General features: G+C 38.5%; 1 long non-coding RNA gene across 1 annotated transcript; it reads left to right on the plus strand.

Annotated features, from left to right (window-relative positions):
- Window positions 1–1,005: 1,005 nt before the first annotated feature.
- LOC123385206 lies at window positions 1,006–10,641 on the plus strand. Its single transcript, XR_006597402.1, has 3 exons — window positions 1,006–1,148; window positions 9,838–9,950; window positions 10,416–10,641. It is a non-coding gene; the product is annotated as an uncharacterized LOC123385206 (long non-coding RNA).
- Window positions 10,642–16,338: the final 5,697 nt, after the last annotated feature.

Genomic DNA, 16,338 nt, shown 5'->3' on the forward strand with positions numbered 1-16,338 from the left:
ATTTCACTAAGCCCCGCTTAGGATGACCGGTTTAGTTAACTCTGGGAAATGCAATTAATAAGTCAACTTACCTGCTTGTGTGTAAATTGTGCTAACTCTAACAGCTCAAAACAAATGGCCTAGTGTGACTGCCCCCCCTCAATTTTATGGTATTCTCTTATTCACCCCCAGGACACCGGGTCTCCCTACGTGAGAAATGTGATAGGGGGGCACAGGTACCATCTCATAAGTTAAATGTTCTGAAGATTCATTTTGTGCCTAGTTTTAGGTGAAAAGAAATATAAATAGAAGTTTTCATATTTTATTTCAGCATCCCGAGCGATCATCGTATACACCTAGCATTTGCAGACTCCACTTTGGAGGCCCTCGTATGAACTTATTTAACAGAGGACATCAAGTCGGTCTGAATCTCAGTGTTTGACTCTGCTGATAAAAGCAGATAAGATGAATGAGTTTGGGTGAGGGGATGGGGCAATGCAGTAAAGGAGAAGGGGAAGCTTCAGCTACCTCCTGGAGGGTAACAGACAGGATAAACCGTTTTCTGAACATCCATGGCATAGCCGCTGCTTCCCCTACAGCCACTGAGCTTAAGATGAAACAACTAAGCCATTTAATGGCTTCTTCTGTTTCCTCCTTGAAAAAAAAAAAAAAAAAAAGAAAGAAAGAAAGAAAGAAAGAAAGAAAGAAAGAAAAAAAAAAGAAAGAAAGAAGGAAAGAAACAAACTCTGAATGAGCCTAGTCAGTAAAGAAAGGTCAAGTGAAACCACTCTGGCACGTTGCATTCTAGGGAGTTTTTTCTCCCCCGCTCCATACTGAGTGGGATAAAGGACCCTGTTGTGACTGCCACACAGTGTGGCTTCTTAATGGAGTCTTCCATCTTCACAGGACCAGATGAGAGAGTCACTTAAAAGAGAATACGCTCAAAACTATGCGCAGTTGCAGAACAAATTGTCCAGGCCGCCTAGAAGCTGCGCTCTCGAAAATCCTGCCGCGGCTCTTGCCGCACTGCCCCCTTTCGGGCTCTGGCCAAGGAACCGCTGCGTTCAAAGCAGAGATCCCCGCAATGAAGTGACATCTGACTGTTCACGGCGAACTGTGGAGCCTCTCACTTGACAGCAGTATTTGCAAGCGCGTTTTCTCAACTCTGGGTAAGTGAGAAAACAGCCCGTGAAGCGTCCGGAAGCCTCACATATAGGTGTGGGATTCCCAAGGTCACAGGATGCCGGCGGAGGCCTGATCACTGAAGACGATTTGGGACGAGTGCTGGATAATAAGGGAAATGTGTGGAGAACTTGGACCTGTTGTTAAGTTGGAAGTCGGATGAACACGGGGTTTTACCGAGCCACCAAGGGTCGGGGAGACCTGGAGTACCCACAGCTAAGTGAAGATGGTAATATTTTAGGGACAGAAGCTGAAAATCCAGAACAGGATGACCTCTTACGCAGTAAAGCTCTTTATCTGAAGCTAAGGTCATATTAAATTTTCGGAAGCATGAAATAATCGAGCTGAGGCACGATGGATCTAAACCTATTAGTTTCACTGAGGGCTTTGGTATAACGGATTTACACTAACAGATTACTGGGCGATACAAATAACTGTAGTAGAAACTTAACGTAAGTAGCAAAATGGGAAGTTAAAGTCTAGGTATCCAATGACCATGTGGAGGACCAGGGCTATCTGGCAAGCATAAAAGATCTCCCATACAGCAGTCGTGAGGCAGTCCTGCATTCCTGGCTTTATCCGGAACTAATTGAGTGACCTCAGGCAAATTTTGGCCTTGTTTTACTCATCAGTAATATGAGAGAGCTTGTAACCTTGTCTCTTTCTTCATTACTGTAAAGGCACTACAGAAATATGGCAAAAGAAGCAACAGGGTAGAAAGATTTAAAAACGTATTTTTACCCTACTTTTCTCCGTCACCACGAACCCTCAGTCCATTTTCTCAGGGAAAGCCATTATCGATATATTCTTTGAAGTCTGACCCAACACTTATGCAAATACGCATATGAAAATGCTTTAAAAGCAAATGAGGGGCCCCTGGGAGGCTCAGTTGGTTCAGCGTCCACTCTTGATTTTAGCTCAGGTCATGATCTCACGGTTTGTGAGATCGAGCCCAGCATCAGGCTCTGTGCTGACAGTACGGAGCCTGCTTGGAATTCTCTCTCTCCCTCTCTTTTTTTGCTCCTCCTCTGTCCACTCGTTCTCTGCCTCTCAAAATAAATAAATAAACTTAAAAAAGAAATACATAAATAGGGGCTCCTCGGTGGCTCAGTCAGTTAAGCCTCCAACTTTGGCTCGGGTCATGATTTCACAGTTTATGAGTTTGAGCCCCATATCGGGCTCTGTGCTGACAGCTCAGAGCCTGGAGCCTTCTTGGGATTCTGTGTCTCCCTCTCTCTGCACCTCCCCCTCTCACACGCTCTCTCTCTCTCTCTCAAAACTAAATGTTAAGAAAATAATTAGTAAATAAATGGAAGCAAATGAAATTATATTACACATACTGTTCATACCTTGCCTCATTTACATTAAAATATATGTTAGGGGCTGAATTGTACCTCCTCAAAATTCATGTTGATGTTCTAACTCCTAGTACCTCAGAATGTGACTGTATCTGGAGATAGAATCATTTTTTTGACAGAGAGAGCTTGCAAGCATTTGCGCGAGTGCTAGAGGGGCAGAGAGGGAGGGAAGGGGAAAGAGAATCTTAAGCCTTCTCCAGGCCCAGGGCAGAGCCTAATGGGGCACTCCATCTCAGGACCACGAGATCATGAGAGCAGCCAAAATCAAGAGTCAGCCACTTAACCACCCGAACCATCCAAATGCCCCTGGAGAGAGAATCTTTAAAAAGATGATTAGATGATTAGCAAAATGAAATCTTGTGGGTGGGCCCTCATCCAATCTGACTGGTGTCCTTATAAGAAAAGGAGATTAGGACTCGGACGAGCACAGACAGATCGTATGAGACACTGGAATAAGACAGCTATGTAAGAGCCAAGGACCACAGCCCTCAGAAGAAACCAATCCTACTGACAGCTTGATCTTGAACATCTCGGCTCCAGAACTGTGAGAAAATTAATTTCTATAGGTTAAGCCACCTAGTCTGAGGTACCTTGTTATGATAGCCCTAAAAACGAATACAATACATCATAGATAGCTTTACATATCAGCACCTACAGACCTACCTGACATATAACGTTCTGATATACTAATTCTATTTTATAGACGTGGTACGATGGCGTTTGCAATTAGGGGAACCAGCGGTTGTAATTTGCCTCTTCTTCTGTAGGAAGAAAACACTACCTTGAACTCCCACATTTTCATACACAATGACAAGGGTAGTACAGGCGTACCTCATGTTACTGCACTTTGCTCTATGACACTTCTCAGATGCTGCTTTTACAAATGGGTGGTTTGTGGCAAGTTCATCCATGCCACGGTCCCTTCATGGCTCGGTGTTGCATTTTGGTAATTCTTGCAACAGACCCAACGTTTTCATGGTGATTACTATTTTTTGTCATGGTGATATGTGTTTCAAAGTCCTCGTCTGCCACTGTAGTCATGAGACTGTGCCTCAGACACCTTTTACTACATGAAGAATAGTCAGTGAAGGGCACAAATGGCTGTACTTTGAAGCCCATCACTGGATTGGCACCAAAGCCATGTCTCTCATGGGTTGCTCCCTGTTGATGACCACGTGTGGCTGAGCTACTAAGGCAGGTTGATTTCTGGGAGACAAAGCATGCTTTCGTTAGGTGACCGGCTCAAAGGTAGAACAATGTTTTACCACAAGTTTCTTAGACTGCATGACAGTTTAGGAGTATTGCGTTCAGCCTTCTCTTCTTCTTACCTTCCCTTGGGGTCACTCTTGAATTCTGGTCTGATTGCTTTCCCAGCCCTCCTCTGCTCACTCCCTATTTCCTTTTACAGGTACGAACTCTGCTAAAACCTTTTCACCTTCAATCCCGTCTTGGCATCCTCTTGGAAGACTCAGTATTAGCTAATTTCAACTTCTCTTTCATTTCTGAGTTTCTTCTATTTACTAATTTTCTTTTATTAATGGACCAATTTTATCCATTACCTACTTCACTCGATTATTAAATTTTCTTATTTAATGCTAAATATTTTGAGTTTTACATTGTTGAGTACTGAATTTTCTTGTATTCTTAAGGAGTGCTAGAATCCAATCAGAAAGCAACTAAATTATTTAGAAAACATCTTGATCAGGGCACCTGGGTGGCTCTGTCGGTTGAGCGTCGACTTCGGCTCAGGTCATGATATCATGGTTCGTGAGTTCAAGCCCTGTGTCACACTCTGTGCTGACAGCTCAGAGCCTGGAGCCTGCTTCAGATTCTGTGTCTCTCCCTCTCTCTGACCCTATCCTGCTCACACTCTGTCTCTATCTCTCAAAAATAAATAAACATTAAAAAAAGAAAAGAAAAGAAAACAGCTTGATCTTTTTAAGACTTGTTTTTAATATTTTAGGGAAGTTTTAGAGTAACCTTTCCTTAAGAGTTCAATCTTGTCAGGTATATGTTACTCTTCTAAAGTCTTTACGAGTGCCTCATGTTTTCAATAAAGGCTCTTTAATCTGGCTGATAGTAGTTCCAGAAATTCTTAAGTCTGCATGAGCCCGAGGCATTGCTTTTTTCAATATAGAAATATTTTTAAATGTGCTGAATATAAAGGAGATTAACACTGCAGAGGAAAATAAACTTGAGGGCATGGCAATAGAAACTGTCCAAAATAAGCCCAGAGAGGAAAAAAAGAAAAAAAAAAATTAGCAGAATCTCAGTGAGAGGCCCCTGAGTGGCTCAGTTGGCTAAGTGTCTGACTTCAGCTCAGGTCATGACCTTGCAGTTCGTGACTTCAAGCCCTGCATTGGGCTTTCTGCTATCAGTGCAGAGCCCACTTCAGATCCTCTGTCTCCTTCTCTCTCTCTGCCCCTCTCCCACTCGTGCATCTCTCTCTCTCTCAAAAATAAATAAACATTAAGAAAAGAATCTCAGTGAACTGTAGGACCACAGAGTAGTGCAACCTATATGGAGTTGAAGTCTCAGAAGTTCAGGGAACCGAAAAAAAATATATCAGAAGAAATAATAGCTAATGTTTTTTCAAATTTGATAATATTTGCACAGATCCAAAATCTCAATAAACCCCAAGCATGATAAACAAAAGAAAATCACACTAATCAAATTACTGAAACCAAGACTAGGAAGAAAATGTTAAAACCAGCCAGAGAAAAGTATATATTATCCACAGTGGAATAATGACTGAAGACTTGACAGAATTATGCAAACCAGAAAGCAATGAAAAGACTTCTTTAAAGTGCTGAAATAAAATACTTTCAATGCAGAATTCTACACCTAGTGAAAATGTATTTCAAAAATGAAGGTGAGGATAAGACTTTCAGACACACGCTGATGATTCATCACCATCTGACCCTATATCACACCACAATACAGATCTATATTTACTGTGGAAACTTGGATTCGCACCAGAGTTTCTCAAAGTTGGGACTATTGACATTAAAACAAGATAATTCCTTGCGGAGGAGGATGGCATACTCACATTTCTGGCCTGTACCCACTAAATGCCAGTAGCAACCCTGTCCCCCCACCAGAACAGCTGTAACTACCAAAAATGTCTATAGATATTGTCACACCTCTAGGAAGTCAAAATCATACCCACTTCCCCGCGAAGAACCACTAATCTACACAAATTAATGAAAAGTACCCAAGGTGGTAATTATGAGAAAAAAATACAGTATTTTGCTTTCATTTTAAAATTCCATTAAAAGCTAATTGGCAGTTTAAAATTTTAAATCTTATAGGATTTTAACATGTAAACATAAAATGTTTGACAATAGTACAAAGAACAGGAAGGAATGGAAGTGTGTTCCTATAAGTTTTTTACATTGTATTTGGAGTAGCATAATATTATTTGAAGATAATGTGTTAAAGCGGTATTCCGTAAAACCTAGAGCAAATGCACTAGGTTTAACACTGAAATGTGTTAAAGAGGTAAAACCTAGAGCAAATACTAAAATATCTCTGATGTATAAATAATATTATATGCTTATAGTATGTAAATAAGCCACAATGGATACAAATAGACAATAGAAACAAGCCCACAAGTGATCCATATATTTTAGTTATCCAACATAGATTTTAAAATAGCTGTTATACACATGTTCAAGAAAATAGTTTACAAGGTGAAACACAAGAGAACTGGAATCTAACCGAAAACTGACATATAATAGCTAAAATTAAAAATGCATACTGGAAAAGAACAGTGAAATAAAACATGAGTCAACATAAATAACCAGAATGAAACATGAAAAGGAAAACAATTATGTAAAATACAGAATTAATATGAAAGACATGTGGGACATACGCACATATGTAAGTGAAATTGTACAAGGGAAGGAGAAAGAGGGTAGTACAGATGAAATATGAAAAGAGATAATGATCAAGAACTTTCAAAATCTGACAGACATTACATGATAAATACAAGAAGTTTTATGAATATCAAGAAGATACATTTATAAATTATATTAGAAAATATATATTAGAGGGGCACCTGGGTGGCTCAGTCGGTTAAGGGTCGACTTCAGCTCAGGTCATGATCTCGCGGTCCGTGAGTTCGAGCCCCACGTCGGGCTCTGTGCTGACAGCTCAGAGCCTGGAGCTTGTTTCCCATTCTGTGTCTCCCTCTCTGTGACCCTCCCCCGTTCACTGTCTCTCTCTGTTTCAAAAATTAATAAACGTTAAAAAAAAATAAAAAAAGGAAATATATATTAGAAAATATATTCTGTATATTAGAAAATTCCTATGAAATGACACCTTACCAAATATTGTAGAAGAACAATGTGAAAATCTGAATTATCTGAAACCTATGAAAAACTGCCATTTCCCATGTAGAAAATTCCAGGCCTAGACTGCTTTAGTACTGAAAACTTACAAATGTTTGAAATAGTATATAAAAAAAATAAACTACTTATAAATACAATAAAAAATACACCAGACTCTTTAACATAAAAATTAAAAATATGCAATTGAAATAAATTTTAAGACATAAATGAATGGAGGAAAATACCATGTTCATGGATAAGAAAACTCAATATGGTAAAGATCTGAATTCAACCCAATTTGACATATAGATTTAATACAATTATATCAGCATCCTGATGATTTTTAATGTGAATTAATATGCTAATTTTAAAGTGTGTATGATAATACAATGGTCCAAAAATAACCAAAACAAGTTTAAAGAACAAAGTTAGAAGACTTCCTTAAATCTTATTAAAACTATTAATTAGGGATGCCTGGGTGGCTCAGTCAGTTAAGCGTTTGACTTCAGCTCAGGTCATAATCTCACAGTTCATGAGTTCAAGCCCCGTGTTGGGCTCTGTGCTGACAGCTCGGAGCCTGGAGCCTGCTTCAGATTCTGTGTCTCCATCTCTTCCTTCTCCCACTCCTCTCTCTCTCTCTCAAAAATAAGTAAACATTAAAAAAACTGTTAATTAAAAAAGCATGTTTGGGGCGCCTGGGTGGCTCAGTCAGTTAAGCATCCGACTTCAGCTCAGGTCATGATCTCACAGTCCGTGAGGTCAAGCCCCCCCCCCCCCCCACCCCGTCGGGCCCTGTGCTGACAGCTCGGAACCCGGAGCCTGCTTCAGATTCTGTGTCTCTCTCTCTCTCTCTCTGCCCCTCCCCCGCTCATGCTCTGTCTCTCCCTGTCTCAAAAATAAAGTAAAAAAAAAAACAAAAAAAAAAAACAAAAAAAAAACTTTAAAAAAAAGCATGTTTAATTATAAAATATTGGAACTTTTTTATCGAAGCAGCAAATGAAACAATAAGACACGCTGTCACCATTTCTAGTCAATATTATACTGGAAGTCCTTAGCCACAGCAAAAAGATAAGAAAAATATGGTGTAATATTGATAAAATTTTAGTTAAACAGATTAAGGGAATAGAATGAAAGCCTAGAACAAACTCGCATATACATTGTCACTTAATTTGTGAACAGTTTGACATTGAAGTGTGTCGGACAAAGAATAATATTATCAATAAAAGATATTAGATTAATTAGATAATTATGGGAATAATTAATCTTGACACTTCACTCCCATTCAGGTTAGAGGACAGATCTAAGTTTAAAAGCTAAAACAATAAAGCTTCTACAAAATAACAAAGAACATTACCCTCATGGCCTTGGGGTAGGCAAAAGCTTTTGAACAGGACAGAACAGAACCGGACGTAAAGCACAAATTTGAGGATTTAAATTTATTAAACTTGGGAAATCTTGTTCATCAAAAGAAAGACCACACAGAGAGTAAAAAGACAAGCTTCAAATAAGGGAATGTAATAGAGACATAAACACAAATACACACACATACATAATAAAACTAGGATTTTTATAATATAATATTTATTAAATTTACTCTTTATGGTGCTTAGGCCTGATTAAGAAGACCTGATTCCTGTGAACATTATCTGCCAAATGACTTATGTTTATGTATCTATCTTTTATATAAAGAATGAATTACATATCTAGCTTTCTTTTTCCTTACTTGATAGACTGTTGTTCCAACACTATTTTTTTTTAACAATCCCATCTCTTTTTCTTACTATGTTGAAATATCACTGTTACCCTATATTCTCTTACCATATACTCCTATGTTTTAAAGACTTTTTATGGACTTTTTTCTTGGTAATTACATGTCTACTCATTTACTGCTCTACAACTCTACAAGTTCAAGTCACACTGAAGTAAGCAATCCAGTTACATTTCGGGTCTTATTTTTATGTTCTCCATTAGGATATGCCTCTATATTTGCTTTTAAATGGGAGATTTTGTGATCATGGATTTGTAGACAAACTTTCACAAGTAGTAAAACACTTGAGATTTTGCTCAAAACTTAGCTTCCCCAGAAAATGAGTTTTAAAACTTTTCCAAACATATACCCTAATCTCTCCATGAATAATCTGATCTCAGGGAACCCCCCCAACCCAGACTTGTTCAGCCATTTTGAGTTCAGGCACATATAAAGATATATGAATAGCTCTTTAGACATAATGATATGTAGCATCCATTCAATCAACGCTTAACTCTTAACAGTGGAAAGGGGGAGTGAGGTCGGGGGTGTAAGATGCTTTTCATTGCACTCAGTAGAAAAATATATAACAAAACATTCCAGTAAAGCTCACCTGACCTTCCTATTGAATCACAGAATGAACAGACATAAATCAGGGCTGACAAGGTTGAGTCTCTCTCCTCAGAGTTTTGGAAATAATAATATATCATCCTATAACAATATAACATTTATCCTCCCCCCACTTCTCTCTCATCTTGTTGGCAAAAGGTCCCTCTATTCAAAAACAAACCTTCATTATACCAGATGAATGTAATTCTTATGCCAGAAAAAGGGTATCAGATTCATATTAAAGGGAAGATTGTTTTATACAAGGACTTGCCAGAAAAAGACTTGGAAATGAATTATGTTGAAGCTCCCTGTGCTCCTTTAATGAAAATTCTAGTATGTAGCCAGATGTTTTATTGGAGAAGGGAATCAAGAGAAACATAGATTGTCCTGCCACTCATCTGAATACTGAAGCTGAAATTAGAGCGATTCACAAATGCACATAATTGCCGGAATATTTATCTTTTCCAAAAAAAAAAAAAAAGGAGAAAAGAACTTCCCCTCCCCACCCCACCCCCCCACCGCCAACATTTTCTTTTTCCCTCTGTAAAATAAAAACCAGATCTTTTTTTGTGAAAATTTGGGAGACATGTCCCTGTGTCACAAATAACTAATTCTACTATCATATTTGCAGCCTGAGGGAAAGCCTGGGTCTGATCATTGTATGTACTCCTGAATAATGCGAAAGGAAATTTCCTGACCTCTCGGGGTTTCTTGCAGCAAGGAATGAACACAGGAGAAGCTAAGGTAAAGCCACCCAAAAGCCGATTAGAATCTTCCAATAGCCACAGAACACATGTTCTTTTATTATTTATTTATTCGTTTAGCAGGTATTTATTGACTTTGTCCATTATGTGCTGGGTACTATCCGAAGTGCTGAGAATATAGCAATAAACAAAATACATAAATTTTCTCTCCTATTGGAGCTTATATTCTGGGGGTTGGAGGAGACAAAAAAATTAACAAATAATTAAATAAACATTTAATATTTTAGATGGTAATAAACATTAAGAAGCAAATGAAACAGTTAAGGGAAGTGGCTAGGGGAAAGTCTTCCTATTTTATATAATGTGGACAATAAAACTCTTATTAATAAGGTGGCATTGGCGTAAAGATTACACAAATGTGAGAGATGAGCCTGGATGATTTTTAAAACATGCCAATAACAACAAAATATGGCAACAAATTCTTTGATACTCTTTCCTTAAACAGGTGGAGCTGAATTTCCCTGCTCTTGAGCATAGGCTGGACTCAGTGATTCATAGAACACAACCTGCTATAACCAGCCTTGCCAAGTGGCCTGTGTCGGGAGGGACCGAAGCCTTCTGTCACCAAGATCTGGAAGCAGACCCTTCATTCCCAGTCACATCTTTAGAGGCGACATCCTGGCCGACAGCTTGACTACAACCTCACAAGAGACCCTGAGAGAGAACCTACTCCTGGGTTTCTGATCTTCAGAAACTGTGTGAAATAATAAATCCTCAGAAACTGTGTGAGATTGATTGTTCTAAGACACTAAGTTGTGGGGTAGGAGATAACTAATTCACGAGCCATGGGGGTATCTGGAGTAAGAGTGACCCAGGAAGAAGAGTGACAAGAGCAAAGGTCTCATGGAGGGAGCCCGGGGTGTTTGAGTAGAGCTGACACAAGAGTCAATTGAGAGATGGGCGCCTGGGTGGCTCAGTGAATTAAGCATCCGACTTTGGCTCAGGTCGTGGTCTCACGGTTCCTGAGTTCAAGTCCCATGTTGGGCTCTTGCTGACAGCTCAGAGCCTGGATCCTGCTTGGGATCCTGTGTCTCCCTCTCTCTCTGCCCTTCCCCCACTCGAGCTCTGTCTCTCTCTTTCTCAAAAACAAACAAACACTAAAAAAAAAATTAAAAAGAGTAAATTGAGAGAAAGCACAAGGAGGTGGTGCCTCAAAGGTAACAATGGATTAGAACACTTCAGAGTCTTATGAGACATTGTGAATTAAACTATAAAAGGAAGTGTGCTGGAAAGATTGGAGGCAGCAGTTAGAGAATGGATGATTGAAACTGAAGTTATGGAGGGAGGGCTACGGGTATTGGTCAAGGATATCATGCGGGAAGACTGGAGACAAAATTATTAGCAAAGAGGTAAAAAGGGTGAAGAAGACAAAATCAAGTGTGAGGGTCTTCTTATCAAGACTGCACTTTGTTTCTCCCCTACACACCTGCTTACATGTGCACAACATTAGCCATGAGGAGAATCAGGCAAAATGCTCAATGGCTCATCTCAATTCGAACACCATCGTTTTTAGCAAAACAACCCCAAATGTATTATTTTGTTGGGAAGCGGGATCCGGATTTCAAAGATGATTGAAATTTAGTAAACTTTCTAATTCGTAGAGAAGCAAATTGCAAAATCACTCCTAAATTAATACCTCCAGCTCCCTATCACTCTCATCTATTTTATTCAGTGTAAATTGATTTTGTTATCGTGTCTCTGTTCCAAACAGATTTATCAAATTTAAACTCTCAAAATCTGGTAATTTGTCATTCAAATGTCTTTGTACATATTTCTCATTTAAAGTGTGGCTAATTTTGTTACGTGTAAATTGGAATTTATTGCTTCAAGGGATATTTGAGAAAAACATTGACTCCCTCAGTCTACGGGAGGAGTCCTCTTCCATTGCCTTTTCCTCCTGGGTTGAATTTAGTACAAACAGAATTAGAGGGATCATAATGACAAAATACTCAAGTTTTTTTTTTTTATGTGTATTTATTTATTTTCAGAGAGATAGAGAGAGAACCTGTGCCCACATACAAGCAGGGGAGGGGCAGAGAGAGAGGGAGGAGGGAGAGAATCCTAAGCAGGCCCAGCACTGCCAGCACAGAGCCCAACGCAGGGCTCAAATTCACACACCGTAAGATCGTGACCTGAGCCTAGATCAAGAGTCGGACACTTAAGACCGACTGAGCTACCCAAGGGGCCTCAACAAAAGACTCAAGTTAATAAACAATGGTCACAAGCTGAAAAAACTGACTTCAGAAAGACTTCGCACATTTAAGATAAGTTGGTAATAAATCTCTTTTTTCTGTCACTTCAATCTTCTCTTCAATGAAGCATGTTTTCTACTTTCTAAGATGGATTTCTAATACGGATTTGACTACCTCACAGCATCAGTATTATTTTATAGAGATATCATGAGCACAGCAATGTCAGGCCGTGAAAAACATTTAATACTATTTAATTTTATTCAGCTGTATATAGCTTGTCAGACATTTGGGAGTTCTTGTGTCGTCATTTTATTTTCAATCTTCTGACGTTTTGAAAACCTTGATTTAGCATTATTTTCTTCACAGGCAGTTATTTCCTCCTCTTCCTCCTCCGGCACTCAGTGAGGCAAAGAATACAAAGTCATTTAAATCTTTGAGTTTTCGAGACTCTATAATTAAAAATTATGGGTTTAAAGTTTTTCCTAAAAGTAGGACTAATTAAGAGAATGTCAATAATTTTTTGTAAATGTTTTCAGCAGATGGCTAGGAACAATTGCAAAATAAAATTTCACAGTACTTAATTACCTGTGATTATAAAATTGGGCAGAAGACTCACATTTTCCAAACTGGCGTGTGTGGGGAAGTGTATAGTGTGTGTCTTATAGGAAGAAATGTTGGGGGGGTGGGGAAATAATTGTTTTCTTAAGGATAAGCCTCGCCACAAAAGGAATGTAGTAATGTAGCTGGAAATGTTCAAAGTTCATATTCTACCCAACACCATTCGACCTAAATAAGTCAGTTAAGCAAATGTCGAAGAGTAATTTTCTCTGAACCAGAGGACGATTAACAAACAGAATATGCCATCAGCATTAAATTTCCAGAAACACCGTTCAAAGTAATTTGTAGGTTGGCCAATGATTACATTTTTCTTTCTCATTTGTACTCAAGAGGATAATTTTTAATTAAAATAATATGCAGAGGCCAATTTAGCTTGACACATAGTAGATGAAAATAAAAGTTTGCCAGGTTGTTTATACTTGTTTAGTTTGGTTGGATTGTTTTGCTCCTTCTCACTTTTTCATGAAATCGTAGCTACAGATTTACTGTGTTTACAGTGTGAAGTGTGAAGGAGAAAAGTGGAAGTTGTTTTTGATTTTTGCTTTGTTTTGTTTACCTGGGTTTTTATACCCCTGAGGAATTTTATTGTATTCACATAAATTGACATAAGAGTTGCAAATCCTTCTGCTTGTGCCTAAAACCAGCTTGGGGGTTTTATCTGGAAAACAAAGCCAAATGCTCCCCTTGTCTCACAAACTGTCAAGTTCTGTTCCCATCAAATGCTTATTTACTCATCAAACGTTTACTGAAACCGGCTGATATTTATCAGCCAATCTTCTAGGCATTAGGGGTTAATTAGTGGATCAAATAGACAAAAATCCCTGCCCTTTCCAGTTCCAGAAAAAAAAAAAAACTACAAACAAATTGAATTGTGACTTGTATAGAATGTCAGAAAGTGATAAGGAGAGTGTGTGGGGGAGGGGGGGCGGGGACTGAAAAGGAAGGGGGAGAAACTAGAAGGAAAAATGCAATATTAAATAACAGGTTAATAACAGAATAATAACCTGTTAGAATTACATCGGCTCCTATGTTTTAGAAATGTCCTTTCAGTCTAATTTTTGTCAAAATCAATTTGGGCTTATAAAAAGACACAATGTTCACAAACAAATTTTCCACATGGCCAGAAATTTTCTATTCAGTTTTCATGATGGGGCCTTTCTTGGCTCTTGAGGTTGTATAAGAACTCAGGGCTTTACTCTGGGTTCCCCTGGCTTTTGCTCCCCATTGGTCACCGTGAGCATACTCAATCTCGAACCTGACAGTTGCTGGAAGACACTCAGCTTACGGGCTATTGCCAGCTCTCACTCCTAAATGTTCTATGCAGCCATTCCACTCTGAATAATCGCCTTTCTGTTCTTGGGACCTGCCTCAAACTTGTCCATTTCCTTACGGATGGTTTTTCTTAGCTTCTAATTTTTGGCCACTCTTCCAAAATCTCTCACCTCTCAGTGGTTCCTATCCAACCTACACTCAGGGAAGCTCTAGATACTTTCCAGAAGAAATGACATGGAAGGAGATGTTGACACAACAAATATAGTCCTTCTCCTCTCCCCCAACTCACTCTTGACACTCATAAGTAAAAGGACACAGGTGTTTCCTAACGAATTAGCCTTCTGTGGATTAATTCAAAGTGAGGACCCTACACAGCCCTAGGGTGGGACAATGTCTACTCTTCTAAGTCTCTTTTGATTATCAGAGAAACTGAGAGGCAGATGGGGCAAGGAAGTATTAGCTCTTTTTATAGATGTGGAGATGAGGCCAGTAGATAGCGGGTAAGGTGGGAGATTTAGCCAGAATTTCAATCTAGGTTTTGAAGGTTTATAGTCCAAGCTCTTCATCATTGCATAAGGAGATAATGAAATACTTGATCATGCAAACAGATCCCTTAGTCCACATCGTTTAGACAGTTTTTGTTATTTGTACATTTGCCTTTTTTCTCCCTCAAGACCTAAGTTATTTCTTAACTTTTCCTAGGTCCCCATGACAACACCTATAGATAAGTATCACTAACTTTTCTTAATAGTATGCAATAGTAACCCCTCCCTTGCTCCAAAGAACTTTCACACATACATAACACCTCCTTCTTCCATGACCTTTATTTTTCCACACACACTATGCTTCTTCTTCATGTAAATGAAGTATATTTTGTTCCTTCAAAGAAAAGATAGATTAATGCTTACATTCCTTTGCACCACTGTTCTATGGACATCTGTGCTCTTCAGCAAAAATAGGTTCTTTGATAAAGTATGGTTGGAAAATATTTGGTGAAGCAAATTTCATCAGGTTCTTTTACTATAAGGCTTCTCAGTAGGTTCTCTATGTTAATATACATAAGTGTCTCCAAGAGGGGAAAAGTACATGAAGAATTTTCCGAAGTTTCTGTCAATAGAACACTTTTTCTGGAAGAATACAAATCAACATCATGTAAGACGTTAGCTTTCAAAGAAGACAGTTTGGAAGATGGTATCCTGAACCCAAGATTCCTTGCCTTTGCTTAATATTGGACAGCTGCCTTTTACACGGATCATGTAATTATGGACGAACCATACACATTTAGAGACATTAAGCTGGGTTTTGGGACCTAACAGTGTGACAGATTAAATTTTCTAAGCACACTGTATATTTAAAAGAACTGAATGTATGGATAGATTATCTTTAAAATACATTAAGTTGACACAAAAGAAGAAATTCACAGAACTCTAGGAGGTAAGCCAATGCCAACATGGGGTTTGAGATGAATATTTCTAGCAACCCTCTAGAGACCTTCAAGCTTCTTTTGATGACTTCATGGCTTCCAATGAAGGTAGGTAATTCAATAGAAAATTCATGAATAAAGCTGGAAAAGCAAAGAATTCTACCCTGAATAAAAGGAAAATAAACCCTCTTGAAGAAAAAGACAGCAAGGTAGGTTGCCCATTTGGATTCTGGAACCGGATAGAGAGATAAAAAAATATGCCCTGAGAATTCATACTTATATGCTAGGCCTCCTGCAGGATTGTAGTTGAAATTATATTAGCATTATGGTTTTAAAAACTTCAAATACAAATTAAAGTGGTCTCCAGTTGGTAGTGATTATAGATGTCCAGCAGAAACAAATGCAAATTCATATTGAAGGAACGCCAAGTCAATTCAGGTTTCAAAAAAGGGCATTTTACCACCAAAAATCATAGAACAGTTCAGGATAAAAGCACCAGGAGTAGGATCCAGCAGAAATAAGGAACTACATACACAGAATGACGGATACTTCAGATGTTGGATTTAGACAGAAAATTGAAAAAGCTACATTTAACATCTTATATTAATTAATTAATCTTACACAATAATACATTAAGAAACAGAACTGCTATCATAGAAACATAATTGAATTTTAAACCTCAATGGATGGCTTAAACAGCTGAGGTGATGCAGCTGAAGATAAATGTTCTGGAAAAGAAGTCAGACATCCAGACACATCCAGCAGCTTGAACATATAAAGGGAGGATAAAAGACTAGGAGAATAGCATCAGAAGATCTAAAATAATACTAATTACAGTTTACAGGAAGATAACAAAGTAGAGA

This window comes from Felis catus, chromosome B1 (genome assembly GCF_018350175.1).
Source record: "Felis catus isolate Fca126 chromosome B1, F.catus_Fca126_mat1.0, whole genome shotgun sequence".
Taxonomy (NCBI): Eukaryota; Metazoa; Chordata; class Mammalia; order Carnivora; family Felidae; genus Felis; species Felis catus.